Consider the following 17,192-nt stretch of genomic DNA (forward strand, 5'->3'; position numbering starts at 1 on the left):
GCGACTTATAGCCCTCTTTTTACAAGTATATCATAAAATAACAAAAACAGAAGTAAATATAAATTTAAAAAACGATTAGTAAAATATTTAAAACAGTTAGTATTTTGTTAAAAAAACTTAACAGAATTTCGTGAAATTTTAATTATAATTTAACATTTCTCTTTTAAAAAATCTTTTGATCGCCGAGTATGTGTTTAAATCTTTGAAATTATTATACATATGATTAAACATTTTAACTCCCGTGTAAAAAATAGAGTTGATTTTTTTGTTGTGTTACAGAGCGGCAGTGTTATTGCTGATTTTGCTCTTGTAGCGGTTTTAATCGAATTTAAAACAAACATTGGCTTAACATCAAATTTTAAGTTTTTATAAATAAAGTTTAAACAGGAATACTGGTAGATTTGTTTTATATTTAATAGTTTACTTTTTTCGTATAATGGTTTAGTAGCCGATATTGGTTTAAAATTGTATATACTTCGTAAGGCGCGTTCTTAGTAACTGCAAGAATTAGTCAAGATTTTTAGAAAACTACTTAGGTTCCTTTCGCCAATAAGGAGACAATTGAGATCATCGAAATCTTCAACAATACCAGGCCGCGTACAGAGCTGCATCAGTCAATAGCCTCTTAAAACCATCAGATTCATATTGAATTGACAATTTGGATGACTTTATTTTAAACAGACTCGTTTAAAGTACCAGCTCCTGGACCATGATGAAGAATTGTCCAAATATGATAACCATTGGGTTTTGCAAGGTAAAGGACAATTCACTGACGAAGATTTAGAAATTTGCAAATCCATTGAAAGTCCGAACCTTCTAAAAGAAAATGTTCTTAATTATATTTCAGAATATTTAATTCACCGCTGCTATTCAAAACACCAATGTTCTACCATGGTTTTGGTATATTTAAGACTTGGCCAGCCCATAAAATATTCCACTTTAGATTCCACGAATTTCTTTTGATATATTAAAAAAGTACAGTTGATAATAAACTTACTTTTATATTTCTTACGAAATCAACTGTTTTACTTAAATAGTTAAAATAATTCAACATCACAGCTGACTGAGCTGAATTCAACTTTAACCTACTGAGAGCAAAATTTATTTTTCTTTGATAAGCAATTTTACAGTGCCATTGTGTGTCCGGGAACTGCAAACACCGTCGTCTGCTTCTTCAACGCTCTCACGGGGAAAAAACGTACCACGAAATTTTAACATTACGGGGATAGGAAGAGGCGCCTCTCTGTTGCGAAGCGACTTTACACTCTCTGAAAGAACCCAGCACTGAAAATGAACCACCACTACAGGATGACGTAGTTGATCTGGAATTTGACTGTGTAATATCCCACTCCCTGCAATGCAGTACTGAAGTAGATACACCTGTCAAAGACCAAAATAGAGCTTTATTTTCCTTGTGAACATTTCATGTAGATTAATATTCCCAACTCAATGGTTCTCTCTAACCTCAGCTTCACTTACGGCGCGGCCAGCAAGCGGAAGGCTTCTTTTTTTAAGCGCTTTCCGCGCCGAGAGTGGTAATTTCGCACAAGCTACCTCTTTGGAAAGGCGAGCGTTTTTCGTGACCAGACTGAAATGTTGTTCTCTCCTATGGTTTTCAGAGCCGGATTATGCCGCTACGGATTAAATCGGCGTCAGGTACGCACGCAACTGCTGACGTCACGCCGAACAAATTTACCTCTAGTGCGTTCTTAGCGATTGGAAATTATGGTAAAAAGAAAACTATTTCTAACACTAACCTGTGAAAAGATGTTTTCTTTTGTGTATTTACTCTTACATGATTTAATGACGCAAATTTGAGCCATTCTTCAACTTTAATTAAACATAAGTCGCTTTAAAGATGTCAAAAAAACCGCGTTAGCGTCGAGCTAAAGTCGGCCATTTAAATTTAGGCGAAATAGAGTGTTAGTTCACCAGTTTGGCACCGATGGCGTAACTTTCGTTGCCAGCCAAACGAAAAGCATGGGCTAAAGCAGGGTTTTTAAAAGTTCTAATCGGAACCGGCAACAAAATTTCAAAAAACGTTCTAGTTTAAAGGTATAAACACGCACTTTAAAACAGAAAAATTGCAATTAGTAAGATATAAATAACACATACAGAGGTGTAAATACCCACTTTTAAAGATTAAAATCACGCTTTTAAAGGTGTTAATACACACTTTAAAACAGTTATTTGAACCTGGTAAGAATTAATTCACATCTTTAGATGTATAAATATGCCCATTGTAGGAGTAAAATCACAGTTTTAAAGGTGTTTAAGACTTAGAGTAACGCCTGGTGGGACACCAATAGCTCCATTACCACATGATCGAATTAACGAATGTCCGCCTTTACCCGTTTTGCGAATTGACTTCGCAGGCCTCCTACTAGTTAGAGATAAAGGTGAATTGAAAAAGGCTTACTAAGGTTTATCAACTTCCACCATTATTCGAGCGAACCAACTGGAGTTGATCTCCTCACTAGCAAGAAAGTGATACCCAGCGTTATTTATACGGATAATGCTAAAAACATTTAAAAAAGCAGACACTGACCTAAAAATAATCTGGCAAAATTTTAATTTGGTGGGACACTTTTTTAGTAGCCACGGAATAGTGTGGAAATATAAAATAGAAAGAGGTGCATTTGACGTTCGAAGGATGGTGGCAGATTTCAGTTAACTCAACAACAACGGCGCTCGGGGAAATTCTTCACTCACCTTACCGAAATGCAAGCTGCTATTTAAGAAACGAAAGCTTTATTAATTCCCGCCGCAATAGGTGAACCATTCCCATTGTGTCCGTCTGAAATTGTTATAGGGCGCCACTAAATCAAAACATCAAAAATGTAACCACTTAACGGGTGGAAATTAACAAAAGACTTAAATATAGAGATTTTGTAATTATTAAATTTTGGGAAAGATTAAAAAATAAAATCTAAAGGGTTTAAGAACGGCTCACCACGGTGAAGCCTATATAAAACTTTTAGATTATAAATTAAACAGACAAATGTGGAAACTTGGTCGCGTACTTAAAATGATAAAAAGTCGCGGATGAACCAAATTATAGACTTGTATGATTAGGACCACCAATGGGTAAGAAATTAAACGCTCCGTAAAACAGGTATAATCAGGGGGTGTTAAATAATACGCTTAATGCCGTATATGTTAGTATATATCCTTATTAAAATCATAATTAAAATTTTGTTTAATCAAAAACTTATTTTATGAAGTATATAAATTAAATCGAGAATTGTTAATTTTCAGAAATTGTAAAATTGTAGTTCTTTAAAATATTATATATCCCAGGTAGAATTGTCAAAATCGTGGAATTGTCACCATGGCGAAAAAAACTGTAGTTAATAGTAGGACCACGAGCGAATTTAATAAAAAAATAGTCGTTTCCAAATCAAACTTTGTCGTTATTTTAAACGTTTTATAGAATAGTATAATATAAAAAGGCAGTGGCGCACCCAAGGGGGGGGGGGCTCGGGGCCTGCCCCCCCCCGAACGAAATGAAAAAAAAATATTCCATATTTTCCGCCGATTTTTTTTAAAAAATGGACGAAAACCGGGATGAAAATCGGAAATTAGAGTACCAAATCGTTTTGGTTTTTTAGAAAAATACTGATTATTCAATAATAAAAAAAGTTTAGGCTTTATGTTTCATTAAAAAACTTGAAAAATCCTAAAGGTATTTTATTCAATGGGCAACGGGTTTGCCACGGCAACGAAAAATGTTTTTGAAAACATAAAATAACATGGGATTTTGACCGATTTCCCTGTGAAAAAAATTTTAAAAATTGATCAAAATGTGACCAATTTTGATTTTTTTCGTCAATTTTTATAATTTTTTTAATAATTTTGGTATTTTAATTTTTTTTTTTCAATTTTGTAAAATGTTTCACAGGGAGACCCTTGGAATCGGTCAAAATCCCACGTTATTGTCAATGGGAAAATTTCCATTTGATGTTGTCAAAAACATTTTTCGTTGCCATGGCAAAACCTTTGCCCATTGAATAAAATCAATTTAGGATTTTTCAAGGTACATGAAGGTCTACCAATCCCCCGAGTTTGAACAAAATCGGTGTGTAACACCTCGGGTAGTCTCCTTGTTAGTTCATTAGATCAAACCGCCCCCTCCCCTCCATAAGAAAATCCTGGGTGCGCTATTGTAAAAAGGTTAAAAGCTTATTAGTCGTTCTATCAAGTGGTTTCAGTCCAATTTGATCGAATTAAAAATAGCTGTCTGAAATAAAAGAACCTAATAAGAGGAGATTCAGATTAAAATCAAACAAATATATCCCCCCGATAATCTTCAGGTTCTAAATGGATATCAAATGGGTTCTATTTATTGTAAATTGATATCAAATGGGTTCTATTTATTGTAAATGGATATCAAATGGGTTCTACTGGTACTAAATGAACATCTAATGGGTGGTTCAAGTGGTCCTAAAAGGATATCAAATGGGTTATATTGGTTGTAAATGGATTTCAAATGGGTTCTACTGGTATTAAATGAATATCAAATTTGTTCTAGTAGTTATAAATGTTTATAAAATTGTTCTATTGGTAATCAAATGGGGTCTAGTGGTATCAAATGGGTTCTAGTGGTACTAATAAACGGATATCAAATGGGTTAGAGTGTTTCGAAATGAATATAAAATGGGCTCTATTGATTCAAAAGGGATATTAATTGGGTTCTATTGGTTGTAAATGGATAGCAAATGGGTTCTACTGGTTTTAAATCGTTATCAAATATGTTATTTTTGTTGTAACTGGATATAGTATTGATTACACTGGTCATAAACGAAAATCAAATGAGTTCTAGTGGTTCCAAATGGATTTCCAATGGTTTTTGGTAGTACTCAATGAATGTCAAATGGGTTCTTCTAATACTTCATAAATATCAAAGGGATTCTTGTGTTCTTAATGAAATTAATATAAATTCTACTTGAACATAAAGCATATCAAATGGGGTCTAGTGGTTCTAATAGGAAAAAATAGGTTCTAGTGGTTCTAATAGGGGAAATAGGAAACATCTGCAATTTGTTTCGGATGTTAATGAATCAGAATAAGAGCAGGGAAGTAAAACAACAGCGAATTCTCTGACCAACGTTTCAAAGACTATGATAAGTTATTGAAGAAAGTTTTAATACAAACAAGTAAGTTTTGTTTTTTTCAGGGTGCTTATTATATCTTATATATATTATTTAACACTTTCCCTCTGGGCACTTCGCTTAAGGATTTTTGTTTTCGCGGCCCTTAACATTTTTTTCTTTTAGATTCCTTTCTGTATACAGGGTGTTTCAGAGATATCTGGCACAAATTTACAGGCGTGCTTTTTGGGCAACAAGGAGTAAAAAAGTTCCGAAGAGTTTTTCTAAATTGAACAGTATCCAAGTAGTTTGCCGTCAAAAAACGAACTCCAAAACGTCGAAAAACTTACAAATGTGCAGTATCCAAGTAGTTTGCCGTCGAAAAACGAACTCCAAAACGTCGAAAAACTTACAAATGTGCAGTTTCTATTATTCCTTGGACCCAATTGTTTCATTTTACTTAGCATTGGTTTCTTATCTTTACAATAACAAGTAGTTTCTAAGTAACTACGCCTACTAAAGAAAATAATTATTTTATTTCGTTTTTTATTCTTCTAAGCAAATTTAACACTTTGTGAGGCGTTATTTCCCCAAATGCTTGTACACTGAATGTAGTTCACTTGTGAAGTTAATGGTCCAATTCAATAGTCAACCACAAAAAAAAATGTTTTTAGTCTACAGGTTTAGTCTACAACACATGTACTAATAGTTTTTTGGACGAGTAAGAGGCTCGATTTTTTAATAAATGGAGGGGCCTCAATAATTAAATTCACATTTCGTATCTAAAACCTGCTATGCTATGGCGTACTTCACGAATGCAGAATATGTCGATATGCATCTTATGTATGGATTCGCTCATTGAAATGCGGTGGAAGCTTGTATCAAAGGCAGCTTCCAAATCTACAAACGTTCACGGTGGTTGACAGACGCTGGAGAGAAACTGGAAAAATTCAACCCACGGGACCTGAAACTGCACAAGGAGACGTTCCAGATGAACAATATATTACTTTCTTTGAGGGTGATCCTACGACAAATACGAGGCTAGTTGAACGTCAAATGTTGGTCAACCATGTACTTGTCAGACGTGTCCTTCGAGGACACCAGTACCACCCATTCCATATACAAATGGTTCAATCTTTGAATGAGGCCGATTATTCAACTCCAGTCGAGTTTTGTCAGTGGTTTCAGAAGCAGACTAACGTCGTCAATTTGTAAAGTACGCTCCTAGTTTCTGTCCAGGATAATTTTTCCCGTGACGGAATCTTCAATTTACAAAATCGTCATGAGTAACAGCAAGAAAATCCGCAGGCAACTACCGTTATGGTGCGGAATTGTTGGCTTAAATTTAATTCGACGGTATTTTCTAACACCAAGCATAACTGGAAAATCGTACTTAACCTTTCTACAAAACACTTTACCAGAGCTTATTGACGACGTACCGTTAGCAATAAGACAAAAAATGTAGTTTATGCGCGACGGAGTACCAACTCATTTTAGCCTTCAAGTTAGGGCTCATCTTGATGCCGAGTTTCCTCAGAGGTGGATACGTCGAGGTGGAACTGTTGTATGGCCAGTCTGATCTCTGATTTGAACCCATATGGTTTCTATACAAGGTGTTTTGAATTGCTCTGACATTTGTTTTTCAGGAACTGCAAGAGATAGAGTTGCGAAATTTTCAGGGTATTATTTCTAGTGTGGGATCGCTTTCAATCGTAAATTTCTGAAAAATCGGAAATAATTTCGGGCTTTTGTAAAAACAAATTTCTCCGGTAGGTGCTAGAAAAACGATTTACTGAGAAAGTTGTAGAGTGCTGTCAAAAATGTTCAAAGAAATTGGTTTCATTGGAAAAGACCACTTTTTCACGAAGATATGCGCTGATGAAAAACAAGCTATCTATAGGGGCCAATAGTCTTCGCATTTTTGTACGTAAATAAAAGAAAATTGTCTGAAAGATTAAATTGAACATTTTATTCGAATAAACATAAGAATTTTATAAGTGAGGTTCTATGATACCTCCATTTGCCGTGATGCATGTTTGGGCACGATGAAGCATGTTTTGAAACGAGCGTCTGATCATATCAGGAATGACAAGTTCGAAAGCTGCAATGATTCGGTGACGCAAATCTTCGGCGTTCTCAACGGGCGTCACGTAAACTTGTGCTTTGATGAACCCCCACAAGAAAAAGTCCATCAGAGTTGGGTCCGGAGACCTCACAGGCCATCGAACGTGACCGTTCCTGCCAACCCAACGCTGAGGGAACTCGTTGTTAAGATGCTCCACTACACATATAGGTAAGTGGGGTGGTGCACCGTCATGTTGGTACCACATCTGTCTTTAAGCTTCCAGCGGAATATCTTTTAAAGCGTCTGCTATTTCGTTCTACAAAAGCGCCAAGTAGCGTTGTCCATTAAGACGAGCTGGGAGGAAAAATGGGCCAATTTCTCGATCCCCGAGCAAACCCGCCCAAATATTCAGTCGGAATTGTTGTTGATGATGGTGAAGTAAACCCCATCTCTCCGAAAAGAACACTCATCTGTCACCAGCATTTGATTGATGAAATTTGGGTTCTTATCAGACGTGGTTATTATAGCCAGTTGAGCTTGGTGGAGGGTCGCTCTATACGGATGAAGTTGAGGTTGTGAAGAGTGCTCCACACGTATTTCGTCGATAATCCGATATCGTCGCTTGCACCTCTGACGCTTGCTCGAGGATACGCAACAAAATAGGCTTGAATGGTGTCTTCCATGTGGATGTTTTGACGACCTGATCCACGAAATCTGGGATTGACGTTTCCGTTAGTCTGAAAGTCACAAACAGCTTCAAGAACAGTGTCGTGGCTTAATATTCTGTCTGGATATCGAACAGTGAATAATTCACTAACCATATGCGCACTACGATTGGCTTCACCTTAAAAAAACTCGACCATAAAAACACCAGTGTAGCAGGGTTTTTGATTCACTTGGAGCACCGGTATAAAAATTCTGACCACATAGAAGCACGCTGATCACGAGACTAATTTAGTGGCATGTTGATTAGACTCAATAAACGTTAGAGAATGGTTGAAAACCCAAAGATTTCACATTAAATACTAATTGCAAACTTGACCTTTGTGCGTAGTTGGCCTACTGCAGGCGTAAATTGGCGTTTTGGTAAATAACATGTACTTTTTTTAAGGAATTTAATCTTTTAACGTGATTTCTTTCATATACGTACAATAATGCGAAGGCTATTGGTCCCTATGGACAGGTTGTTTTTTTTAGCAGCTCATATCTTCGTGAAAAAGTGTTCTTTTCCCAGTGGCGTAACTAGGAACTCCGGGCTCCCCCCCCCGCGAAAATTGATTCGGGGGCCCTTTTAAATAGCACCGATTTTAATCATAAACGTTTGGGGTCCCCTATCTCTCGCCCCCCCCCCGCACCGTGGGGTTTGTGGCGGTGCTATTTACGCCACTGTCTTTTCGAATGAAACCCATATCTTTGAACATTTTCGACAGCGCTCTACAACTTTCTCATTGAAACGTTTTTTCTAGCACCTGCATGTACCGGTGAAAATATATTTTTTACAAAATCCCGAAATAATTACCGATTTTTCAAAAATTTAGGATTTAGCGATCCCACACTAGTAATAATACCCTTAAAATTTCGCAACTCTATTTCTTGCAGTTTCTGTAATAAATGACCAGTCAGAGAAATTCAAAACACCATGTATATGGGGCCATATCAAGTACTTGGTATACAAGACTGAAGTTCGAGACGTTGAAGACCTACGTCAACGCATATTTGAAGCCTGTGACAAATCCGAAACACACCAGAAATCTTTCGTTGTGTTCGAGAATCTCTCCGAAGACGCGTTTAAGCTTCCCTACACACGCCAATGGGGGCCTTTTCGAACCATTTTTGTAAATACAGTAATCGATGTAATGGAATTTTCACTGTGTTTCTTGGTAATTTAAATCACCTTGTCATTATTTTAAATCGTAACGATAGCATACTCCTAGATGCGAACGCTTAATGAGCTTTTGCTAGTAGAACTTTTTATGAACTTATCTTACGAGACGTTTCTACTCCTTGTTACTCAAAGAATACGAGTTAATCCCCACACCCAACTTTATTTCTGGGGACCTTTTGAAAAAATGATACACAAGACTGAAGTTCGCAACATTGCCGTACTACGCATTATTAGGACTGTTCATTAGCTGGAACCCGCTCAGGCAGCTCGATTATTAAACAACCGAGTTTTTGTTCCCGAGCCTATCCGAGCCAAATTGGCTATAAGTTGGTATTACCATACTTACGGCCCTTTTGAGCACACATATACCAATACATTCATAATAAGGGGGGTATTAATTTTTATCAAGCCAAGTCTTACGTATTAAGTATTTTTTTACCAAGCACCTTAAGCGATCCAGCTTGGCTTGGCTCGTTTATTTTCCAGCCAAGCCGCTGCTTTTGCTAGTCGAGTCGAGCCGAGATATTGATCGCTGTGAAACTATTTACGCACGAAACGGATCTAGACGACGCAATGGTGCTGAGCCGTATAAATTGTCTAATTACGTCAAGCGTCTGCTTAAGTTTCTGAATTTCTAGCTTTCACAGTGCATTAACTTTCACTTCCGACGAGAATTTACGCCCGCCGCCGTTAGGGAGCGCAACCAAAGTTTTCGGTCACGAATTCGTAACACTCCTGGAATCTTCAAACAAGTTCAAGAATGATTGGGTGTGCCCTTTGGTGATCATTTTGTATTTTTTTTTGTAATTAGTTAAGTTTCTACTTATGGCATTTAAAGAACAAGAACAAAATTCAATAAGTAAAAATCTTTCAATTGACGTGGTCACTATGAAACACCTTGTTATTCTTCATTTCTACACGTAGAATACTTTTTTATAATTAATAACCAACTTTGGATACTAGTGATCGTTTTCTTACCTTTTTCGATAAAAAACCAAATGCTTAGTAAAAGGGAACAATTGGGTTTTAGGAATAATAGAAACTGCACATTTGCGCTTTTTTGAAAATTTTGGATGTCGATTTTTGACGGCCAATGACTCGGATACGGTTTAATTTAGGAAACCGTTACCTAGGACCTTTTTCACTCCTTTTTGCCAACAGAACAAGCCTGTAAATTTGTGCCAGACATACCTGAAACATCCTGTAGAACTCTGCCCTTTTGGGAAAAGTTCCTATAGTTTCCTTTTAGGTCTAATTTCGTATGAGCAATCCAATGTCAAATCCACTGAATTTTTTTAAACATGGAACTTGAGATCGGTTGTGGAAATTAAATGCATTTAGTGACAAAATTCAGCTCACTTTATAATGTATCGAAAATGCATTTTTGTATGACAAACTTTCGACTTTCACTAGCACGAAGTAAACATACTCTGGGGGCCTATTCTGTTAATATTCGAAATCCAATTTTCGATCGAAAACTAGATTTCGAACTTCGAGATCTCGACGAATGGTAATCGGTAAAGATTTCGAATAAGCATAAATCAATGTAAATTGTAGAAGTCGATCTCGACATGGTATAGGATATCGAGATCGAATTCCCATTCGATTTCTTATAGAATCATACCCCAGGAAACAAACGTAGAAGTCACATTCAACTTAAAAAAAAATTTATTTTAACTCTATTTAATGAAGAGGAATTTGATTTCGAAAGCGAAACCATTTCTAATTGATGGTTATCAGTAGCGGTGCCAGGATTTTTGGGGTGGTAGGCCAACCATTTGGAGGCCCCACCAAAATTATGGAGTCCCCCCCACCACAATTTTTTCAAATCCGTCCACGTGGATTATTTAATTATTTTGAAGCAAGTGGTGAAATGTTTGGGTAAAATGGGTACGCAACGAAAAAATTCGAGTTAATTATGAATTTAAACATTACTAAAAACTTAGTGTGTGTTGATCCCTTTTTGTGTACCGATAACACTTAACAAACGAGTGGTTATTTACTTATTTCTACCACTGAATTCCAGTCTATCAAATTACATTCAATCCTTCGGTACTTCGCATGTGCATCCCTTAAATCAGAACTTACAACTTTATGAAAATGAATGTATGTAGGTACACTAAGTAAAGTAAGGGCCCGTTGCATGTGTCCGAAACGGGGTCGGGTAAGTATCCTATTCGGAGTCGGGTAACGATCCGAAATTGGGTCGGGTAAGGATCCTAATCGGAGTCGCGTAAGGATCCTAATCGGAGTTGGATTAGGATCCTAATCGGAGTCGGGTATGAATCCGTTATTTGGTCGGGAATTAATCCTAACCGGGGTCGGATATGAATCCGAAACGGGGTCGGGTGGGTATCCGAAACGGGGTCGGTTATAGATCCGAAACGGGGTCGGGTATGAATCCGAAACGGGGTCGGGTGGGTATCCGAAACGGGGTCGGGTATGAATCCGAAATGGGGTCGGGCATGTTTCCGAAACGGGGTCGGGTAATTATCCGAAATATTGTCGGGTAAGGATCCGAAATAGGGTCGGGTACGGATCCTAATCGGAGTCGGGTAAGGATCCGAAATTGGGTCGGGTAAGGATTCTATTCGGAGTCGGGTAAGGATCCGATATGGGTCGGGTAAGGATCCTAATCGGAGTTGGGTAAGGATCCTAATCAGAGTCGGGTATGAATCCGTTATTTGGTCGGGAATTAATAATAATCGGGGTCGGGTATGGTTCGGAAATGGGGTCGGGTATTAAACCGTTATGGTGTCGGGTATGAATCCGAAATGGAGTCGGGTATCATTGCAATATTGAGTCGTAATACCTATCCATTGTTAGTCGGAAAGTAATTTCTTTGCGGTAAAAATAGTTTCCCCGACTGGCAGACAAAGTACCATTCAAAAGAGTAGTTTCCCGACTGTATTTCGGCCACGAAATAGTCGCCGTCACTGCCGTCAGCAGGGATGCACAAAAAATATATCTATCTTTTTCGTATCTTTTTACACAGATGGCATGTTGTCAGAATTTATAGCCCGCTGTACCGGTAAAATCAAGAAACCACACCAGCGGAGGCCTATCATCAGAATGCCCTACGCCAGCGTCCACAAGCCCGGGCAGGTGACAAAACCAGCATGGGTAGCAGAACCCCACTACTGATGGTCACACCCTCGACGCAAGCCGCTCAACCCAGCAGAAGGTGCAACAATGGGACGACCAGCCCGCCACTTCGCACACAGCAGTGGGATAGAGAACGGATGCTCTAGCAACTCCGGCCGACACCCCACCTAGAAAGGCAGGGAGCCAAGCCCTTTGGAGAGAGCGCCTAAAGGGGAAAGGCAGTCACGCAGCAGCCCGCATAACCCGGCACAACTGGCACCGGAGATCCCGGCGTGATCCAAAAGGCCGGGAGATGGGTCCGCCGCGCCCTCATACGGAGGCCCGCAGCCCCACAGCAGGCAACTCAATCCGTCGAGGCGGCCAGCTTGCCCGGCCCCCTCTCCATTAGCCTGGGCCGAAGCCCAGTATCCAGCCCACACCTGACCGAAGTCGGAGGTTGGAGATAGGACCCTTTGGACGGAGCTAACATCTCCCAGTGCGCCACCGCCCTTACGTGTTACAAGAGCCGGACCCCGACTCCCCGGTAAAGCCACCAGTTATTGCACACTCCGACCCCTTGAGGGCCTACACAGATGGCAGCAGATATACTACATTATCAATTTTTTCCCTCTGAAATTTCTATAAAATATCATTCTATTTTTGATATTTTTGAGCATAGATGGCGACAAAATCATTCACAATCTTTCATTTTATTTAGTTTTGGCCCTTCGATTTTTTTACGATCTTTCAAATTTGTTTAAGATATGAGAGTTTCAATTCATTTCAATTATTTTTGCCCTTGACTGAAAAATATCAAAATAAATCTTTAAAGATTTGGATAAGTATCATTTCAAATACTTAAAATATTTAAAATACTTTTCAGGAGAAAGTAGAATCCAATTTTTTTCATATCAAAAGTTCGAAGTATTAAAATGAATATTTCAATTTTTATCTTTTGATTATTGATTTAGTATAAAATCCTTCATCATTTGATTTTGATTTTTTGGATGAGAATCGATTTAATTTTCGTATTTTCAAATCTAAATTATAAACCATAAATAAAGCCATTGAATCGCCACAGCCCAAACTGCCAGTTTGCAACACACGTGACACTCCAACTGCGTGGGAAAGATAACTTTTGGGAGTTTTTGTTTTAGTTTTGAATTCGCATTTCAGGCTGCGCGGCGTAGAATCAAAGTGTCCGCTTTCCATCTCCCCTCCATCCCTTCTCCATCTGCCTATTCGTGCCCAGGAATAAAAACTGCGTGACCTTTGACCGCTCCTCTCCCTTCTATCACTTAAAATTGTTTCGGGTTTGGCTATATTTCGGTATCACGTGAGAGACGTTCGCCGCTAAAATAGTGTATATCGGCATATCTAGATGGCGCTAAAATATTTCCTCTCAAATACAAACAAAATTGAAAAGAAACCAGAAAAAATACAAAAAATGGAAGCACTAGCTTTATTCCGCTCGTTTTTTCGTTAGGCTAGGTAAGAGAAGAATCTTTTCAAATATACTTCGCTCCCAATTTTTTATGTTTCAAAATTCTATCGCGATCATTTTGCAATGTAGAAGATCATTTAAAACTCGTATATTTTTATTTTTATTTTTTGGATAAAGTATCATTTCGTATCCTAAAAGTATCCAAAGATACGAGCGCGCCCATCACTGGACTGCCGTCAGACAGTCGGACCAACCGAAAATAGGCTCCGTGGGGCAGGCGACAATTGCTACTGGGGTAAGTTTATCTTTTATCGCAAATCCTAGTATACCTGAGGAAAGGTTTCTTCTCGGTAGATAAATTGGTAAAAACGCTGGTTGATAGCTAAAGATCTTTGATACACTGAACCAATTCACCGTGTCATTACTGACTCATTAGTTAAAACCCACTGCATACACTACCAGCAAATAAGGATCTATAAATAAACCAAGGCTTAGAATACACCCAAAGTAGTAATGTATAAGATTCCCTATTATAATTTATTCTTACCTGTAAAGTTGCTAAGATTGGGCCGGATTAGCTTATTTTAATGTTTCGTAATAATTTGACAAAAAAACATTTTTCGGAAAGCGTAAATGAGATAGAAACTCAGATTTTAATAATTTGAAAGATTCTGACCTAATATGTTGCATTATTTATCTTATTAAGCTTGTTTTCCACTAGCGCGCGTCATAATGTTATTTTCTTTACCGGCGTAAAAACTTTTGAACGTTTCAAAGCTGAGAAACGCGTCGTTGCGCGCGCCAGTGGAAAACAAGCTTTACAGTAGGTAAAAAGCGTTTTACTTCTCAATTTATTTCCCGAGCTCTTTGCGTACCACAATCCGCCATTGTTTTTGCGAGCATTTCGGCGGCTAGCGACTGCTGTCGACCTCTCGCAAAATAAACAGAACGCTTTCCTGTTATTTTTGCGATCGAGATGTCTCTGCACACCGATTTGGTGCGAAGTTCGCAATTTTCCGAAGACACGCCCCCTTTCTGTTAATTTAGCGAGGAATAGATTTTTTGCGATTCTTAAAAACGTCTATGCACCGGGCCCTTTTAGTTTAAGAACCATTAATTTGTAAAGATAAAATTAAAGATACAATTTCGATATAGTAGCGCTCGCGACAAATTAAAACTAAAAATTAAACTACTGTCAAAGCAAAGTTACTCGTACCGTTGAAAGGAATAAAAACAGCAGTGTCGTTAAGCGAATCACTCGCGTTGAATATATATTGGAAAATTAATAAATAAATATATTATTTCGCAAACAATTAAATTACAGAATTTTTTTAATTAAATAATTTGGAGGCCCATATATTTAATTTTGGAGGTCCCTACCAAAATTTGAAGTAGGCCCAGGCCTACCCCGGCCTATTGCCGGCGCCGCTACTGATGGTTATCCGAGAAAAGTTATTTTTTTCCGACGTTTTGTCGATTTCCAATTTATTTTGGTGATGTCTTTTTAAATATTGTTATTTTTTTCAAATATTAACAGTTTTGGCCCTAAACAAAGTGTTCTACGCAAATATTTCTTTCATTTACAAATACTGTTTATTTGTGGACGCACTTTCGACTCTCTGGTTAATTTCATTTTCCAGCTGTGCGACGGCGTGGTGGTCCCAATGGTCGCAGCAAGCCCGTTGTAGACATTTTCGGGCATTTACTCCCGTTGTTTTGTCGGTCGAGTGCGCCATTTGGAGGGTTGGATGGCTGGCGTCTAAGGTGTGACTGTCAGCAGAAGCTTTCTCTTGCTGTATAAGACTGTCGGTCACCAGTCGGAGCTGTGGAAGCTAACGCTGGGCATTATGAGTGGTTTACTGTTCTTATGTGATTATACGATATCTCATGTGCACAGGTGTATAAGTTCTGAAAACATTTCAATTTGCTGAGTTTTTAAATATTCCCTAAAATTGCTTCGATCACAGAAATGGCTATAGCTAGTATGATACCACACATCCAGATTCAGAAAACAGGGGACAAGAAATTCAAGGATACTGGTCCCAATTCCTTCATCAATTCCTTTTCATTCAGGAAATTCTTATTCCAAAAAAACTGTTTCAAAGTAACGTAAATATCTATAAAAAATAATTCGGTTGGCATAAATTAATTATTTTAAAAACTTAATTTTTTGTAAGAATATTGAATTAAATCTTATAAACAATTAACAACGATAAACAGGGCATATTCATATCTTAAAATGTAAATCTTAACCTTTGAAAAAGCGACTTTTGCATTGTAAATTGGTGCAATCACCATTTTCAAATCATTTACTATACGATTTTAGTCTAGTTTATATTCGAGGGTAGAGATCATTATTAAATAAAACTGATACTTTTGGGCTCTACTGATATCGGCTCAAGGCAAACACCAATGGCCTTCAGATTATCACAAAGTATTGAAAGAGTTCACATCAACATTGCTTTAAATTAACTACCTTTCAATATTGCAACTCATTTTTTGAAAATGATGTATTTAGCCATCAGGCACTCTTTTCTAACGAAAAGTATTTAACATATTTGGGAAGCCTAGAATAGTGTGTTTTAGCAAATAACATAAGCCTTGTACGGGATGCAGTTATGAATTAAGGGCAATCATGAAAACAGAAAAATGAATAGCAATAATCAAATATTCTACTCTTAATAAAGCACAAATTAATTTTCCTTTTCGCCAACGATCATCAATCTCGTTTCTATTTAAATAATTAGTTCGAAGTGATATTATTGACACTTTTAAAGATTTTAACTGTTATCGCACATTTCCTTTAAAGCATCTTCGAGGCGTCTTGAGTAAAGAAAGTAATTGAAATTTCGTTCGTAGTGATGGTTGCCCACATAGATCTTCTTGGTTTTAAAGTCGTGTGTACGATACAAGGAGATCAGATAATGCAAGAAACTCGATCCGTGAAATAATGCTCCTTTTCCGTCGTAAATGCAGTTCAGAACATCGTTGCCATGTCTCCTGATAAACGCACCGTTAGACTGAACAGCACTATGCAGTTTAGCATATTGTTCGTTTAAAATTTTTAACGTTCTAACGTTAGTTGGGGAAAATGAATAATAATTAGTTTCATTATGGGTCCTCCACAAATTAACACTAGCAAGAATGAGGGTTCGTCATGGCGAAATGGCTGTCTCTGCCACTATAACCCTCGGACCAAAGGTCTGCAGTCGGTCAAACAAACCTGCGTACCTTCACCGTCCTTAAGTTGCGAAGGACGCAAGAGTAATGTTGGCTCGGTATAGTCAAAGGGCAAAGTACATTACAGGGATTTCTTTTCTGGACATTTCTGAAGAGCTTAATGTTCCTTTGGAATTACCCATAGTTTACTAAAATTAGGATCGGATTGTTTAAATTGTCACTTTTGCGGAATTTAGTTGTTGAAACCGATTTTACAACTAACCAAAATGACTTTCCGATTGAAAAAATGTGTCCCGTCAGTTTTTTTCTAAATATTTTGTATACCTCTTGTAGCAGAAGGTCATTCACTCATACAAGAAGTGGCAGACAAGTGAACACCCCAGCTAAGTTCAAAGAATATGTCCGACAGTGATGCATTCGATATAGTTTAGTACTAACCATTTA

Source organism: Leiobunum rupestre, chromosome 5 (genome assembly GCF_980474605.1).
Source record: "Leiobunum rupestre chromosome 5, qqLeiRupe1.1.hap1, whole genome shotgun sequence".
Lineage (NCBI taxonomy): Eukaryota > Metazoa > Arthropoda > Arachnida > Opiliones > Sclerosomatidae > Leiobunum > Leiobunum rupestre.